We start from the raw sequence: 5,304 nt of genomic DNA on the forward strand, positions 1-5,304 counted from the left end.
TATGACGCCACCACTTGTCCGAGATGTGAACTGTACAGAAAACATTTTGTATATACATTGAGGTGTTTTTTATCAATGTTGAAGTTTGACCCCACCAGAATTGATCTTTTGAAGATAACATGTCTAAGGGCCATTTTTAACAAGGGTAAACATTTCACGCTGGGGGGGGGGGGGGGGGGGGTTAATTAACGATCTGGGTCAATTTTCAACGTTTTTACAGTATATCGACTAGCATGTCGGCGGTGCGAAGCGTTGCAGCTCATACCGTTATGAATTTTCAAAAATGAAATTTATATCTGTAACACACCACAACAGACAGAGAGAGAGAGAGAGAGAGAGAGAGAGAGAGAGAGAGAGAGATTTACGACATACAGATCACTGAAGTATGATTTCGTGTCCAGTGTACTGCACGTGATAATTTTTTGTACAGTGCAGTCATAATGTGATAGGGGTCTACCATGCGTGTCCGTTATGGTGTTATTTGTATCTATGTGAAGCAAACACCGGTATGTTACGGTTAGTAGCAATAATTCGAACATCGACCACCACAATATAAGTAATATATCTATATGTACGGCGTGATATAAACAACATTAATCGTTATCATTTCAGTAGCTACAAAGGCAATGCTAATGTTTTTAAATATGTTCAGGAATTTATGCATTTTGAGAACTAAAAGATTTTGAAGCATACAATTTTTCGTTTTATTTTATTTGGTCATTATTTGTTTGTTTGTTTGTTTGTTTTTCATTTCTTTTGTTTCTCTTTTCTTAGTCCACATTACCTCTTCCTCCTTTATTTATTGCATTTAATAATATAACATCTTTTCCATCATTTTGTAAAATCGAACATGTACATGTATCTAATTACATGGTGGTCATAATTTGAAATAATCTTTCTTTGTTTTATATTTTAGATTTTGAATACAGGATTATATTGTTTGGAGAGCGTTTTCAAGAAAAAAACATTATTTCAAATAAAACGAGGATGTGAAAGGGTCTACACCAAAGACCTTATCTTTACAATGTATCCATACGCACAGGGCGTGTTAGCCTAAGGAACTTAAAACAAAGTTCAGCTCTTAAAATTGAAGTATTGTGCGTGTTTGATATATTTGTCGAGCATGATGAGAATTATGACTGCAAGATATATTGATGAAGTCTTCCCCATATCGCTCCGGGGGGGGGGGGGGGGGGGGGGGGGGGGGGGGGAATCAGAACATGACGCTCCTAAAAATTCCATATGAAACAGGAAATGGGAACTTCAAAATTGTTCCAATTACTTTTCGCCAAGTTTGTAACACAAGATTAAAAAGTTATGATTAAAAGGATACAAATCAAGTAGATGATATCAATTTAAGAAATAAATTTCATTTTTGAAAATAGATAAAGGCATGGACTACGGCGCTTCACGCCAGCACGATGCGCGCTTCATGAAAAGTAGGCTGGCGTGAAGAGTTGTCGTTCGTATCCTCATGTATTTTCAAAAATGAAATCATTTCTTTTTTTATTAATTATTTGTTGGGTTTTTTGTTGTTGTTTTTTGTTTTTGTTTGTTTGTTTGTTGTTTGTTTGTTTGTTTTTGTTTGTTTGGTGTTTTTGTTTTTTGGTTTGTTTTTTTTTTGTATTTACATTTTACTTTCCTTTCTTCCGGAATATCCCCTGTCGTTAAAATAGTGTTGCTATAATTATCAAGATGCATACGCACATTGTTCATGTTCACGTGGAAATGACTATCATTTCAACTGGTAAAGATACACTGGAAATGTACATAATACGAATGGATAACTGTTTACGTATGTCCAATGTTTTACACAAACAGGTGTAGAATAATTATCTTTACTTCAGGTGCAACGTCCTATAGGCGGTGATCAATACTCCGTCAACATTGGTTGAGTACACCCACATGCACGTGTAGCAATATATAACTGATTAATAAAGAGCTTGGGAGGAAAGTGTCATCGCCATCTTTACAGTTCATGGCCGATTATTGAAGGAAAGTCCATTAGTCACTGATCAGAAATCCTTCCCCCCGATTCTTCATGTATTTTCTGTAGTGTCCGCATGTTACACCATGTTTGTCTGTAGCCATATACTACCGTGTAAATTTTTTGGAATTCCCTGTGCAAGTTTGATACAAATTGATATTGAATCATTTCTGAATCACGCTTGTTGAACTCTGTTCTCGCTAGAAACGAAAGAATGTTGGTTTCATAGGAGTCGCTGTTTATTATGGGATTAAAATTTAACATTATAACGCACATACGTGTACTTTATGTAACACAGTAGGATTAAAATCAAACAAATGTGCATGTCAATACAATTGCTATTGTGGTGGCTTAGAATTTTTTTTCACTGGCATGAATTTATGAAGGAAAGTTATCTCTATCAAAACGCTTTTTATTTAGCGTTTCAAAAATTATTATTTTCATTCTTAAATCACATCGAAAAATTCTTTACATGTTTAGTAGAGATTTCCATGAATTTTTCTCCCTCGATATTTAACATACTTTCTCTTAATAATGTGATAATTATATGCTGTAATCACGAGATCTTTCCTCTGAGATAATGTTCCCACTATTAAGTGATAAAAAACGGGAAATATTTTATTACATGTATGTATATAAACCCTGAAATGAGGAATATAGAGCTTTATTGTATTGAGAACCATTTCTGCGCATGAAAGAATTTTTGATCCATAATGAAATCACAGCAACCTGCAGTAGATCTCTAAACGTTATAAAATCCCCGGACTTAAAGCAATTATGTTGACAGCCACGTCAACAAGTGAAAAAAGGTCTGAAATTATATCTTCAAATAAGTAATATATACCTTCATTTGCCTCGTTTATCAGACAGCATTTTCAGATTGATGAGACACTCTCGATAATTTAAAATGTATGCGATCCCCGGCACGAAGTTTGCACTTAAATTGATGCAGCGGTTTCGCACGTTGACGGTGAAGAATGAGTTACAGAGAGTTACTGTGTCGCGGGGGGTGATTACAGCTGTGGAATTTTAAAAATTGAAACTTAAATGTCCACATTTTTGTTTTTTCTAAAAATCAGTTTTCCATGTCTTCTTTTTTTATTGCTGAAGTAACATAAGAAATTATCAGTTTGATTTGGGAAACTGATAACGACCGTGTAAATGAACAAGGCGACGTGTATTTGTTACACGCCGCGTTCACCTCTTACGTCATTCAGTCTTCCGAAATACGAATCATTCAAATTTTAATCTCGGAGTTAACAAACACCGCGGGGTTGTTTTCACTGGCCTCTAACATCTTTTCTTTTACTTTCCATCGACCTTGAGAGCTGATGTTGGAAATATCTATTCGACGTGGATATTGCAACAAGTTGGTGATAGTTTATCATGAAATGATGATGCAAATAGATATGAATAACGACTAGTCCCATTCAATATAGGATTAAACATTCTTTTTGAAGAATTTATCGATATGTAAACTCCGGACATTTTACTCACAAACTGAATAAAAGTGCAAAGCACTTTTATGTTTAAGTTTGTGAGTAAAATGTCCGGAGTTTACACATCGATAAATTCTTCAAAAGAATGTTTGATTCTTATAATTCCAATTTATTCACCTTATTAACAATTGGAAAAATTTGAATAGTTTCCCCGCACTATGTTATTTGTTTTCAGGCGTGTATGAATACATCGCATTCTCGGATTTGTTGATGTGTAAACTCTTGTTCAGCTTTATTTTTGTCCAATCGAAACAATTGTAATAAATAACATTGGAATTATCATTCTGTAAAACACGTCATTTTTAGAAATAAATTTCAGTTTTGAAAATAAATGATGGTATGAACTGTAATGCTTCTTGAAAAGTATGCTGACGTGTAGTGTTGTACTTCATACTCTCACGTATTTTTAGAAGTGAAGTTTTAATTTTAATACTTATATTTTAATCTCTTTTATGTCGGATATCCCAAGTAAAAAGACGAACTAGACTATAATATTTATTAAGCTCCAATGGCTATCATTACAATGAGTAGAAATATCAAAGGCGAAAACATTGAAAATGTAAAGCACAGGAAATGGGTTATTAAAGAGGTTGTACATAGCTAGATTTCATTTCAAAGTTTATAAAACCTTTATTTAAAAAGTTATTCATATGAACGCCGTTTTGTATGGACCGCAATAATTTGTAACAATTCTAGTTTCAGCGATGGATCACCCCGTCAACATCTTGCACAGCTTTTTGTATCTACATACTGCTACTAAATTTTGAACTGAGAGGAATACCTACTACGTGTACACGTTTATCCTTTACTGGCTTTAAATAGTGCTTATTTTGTAAACGATGCTCTGGAAAACACGCCATCATCACTCAGCCGCTGCCATCGTTATAAAATTCTTCCGCTGTATGGATTTTCAGAATATTGCACAATGAATATATTTTAAGATCTTGTCAAATATACGATCAAATCAAGAAATGGTTTTCTATTTCTCGTTTATCTTCTAAAACGCAATTTTAACGCGAAGAACAATATTTTGTTAAACCAAGACAAGTTGTCTTTCTTTACGCAACAGAATACACGTTGTTATAACAACTGTTATACTACGTGTACTTCACGATCTCCTATCCTGGTGACTACTGTTAGAATACATCATCTTGCCTGATAGTTTGTGTGTTTGTTGGATCGTCCTTGTCAGAAAAGGTGAAAGGTCATCGAACTGTCAAGTCGATCCAAAATGGGCTCCGAGAAAAATCTTCATTTTACCAGTTCCTAATCAAAGTGAGTATTCAGCTGACTTCTTCATGATCCTGAATGTCTTTATGCATGTGACTCGACAGACAAAAAATTAATCTTTTTATCACTACAATGGTATATATGCGAACAGTTCACTCGTAAAAGTATGTATAGTGCTAACAAACGCCTAACCAGTGTTAAACCTAACAAACGCCTAACCAATGTTCAACCTAACAAACGCCTAACCAGTGTTAAACCTAACAAACGCCTAACCAATGTTCAACCTAACAAACGCCTAACCAGTGTTAAACCTAACAAACGCCTAACCAGTGTTAAACCTAACAAACGCCTAACCAGTGTTAAACCTAACAAACACCTAACGAGTGTTAAACCTAACAAACGCCTAAGCAGTCTTAAACCTAACAAACGCCTAACCAGTGTTAAACCTAACAAACGCCTAACCAATGTTCAACCTAACAAACGCCTAACCAGTGTTAAACCTAACAAACGCCTAACCAGTGTTAAACCTAACAAACACTTAACCAATGTTAAACCTAACAAACGCCTACTCGATGTTAAATCAAACGA

Source organism: Ostrea edulis, chromosome 3 (assembly GCF_947568905.1).
Source record: "Ostrea edulis chromosome 3, xbOstEdul1.1, whole genome shotgun sequence".
In the NCBI taxonomy this organism is placed as follows: Eukaryota; Metazoa; Mollusca; class Bivalvia; order Ostreida; family Ostreidae; genus Ostrea; species Ostrea edulis.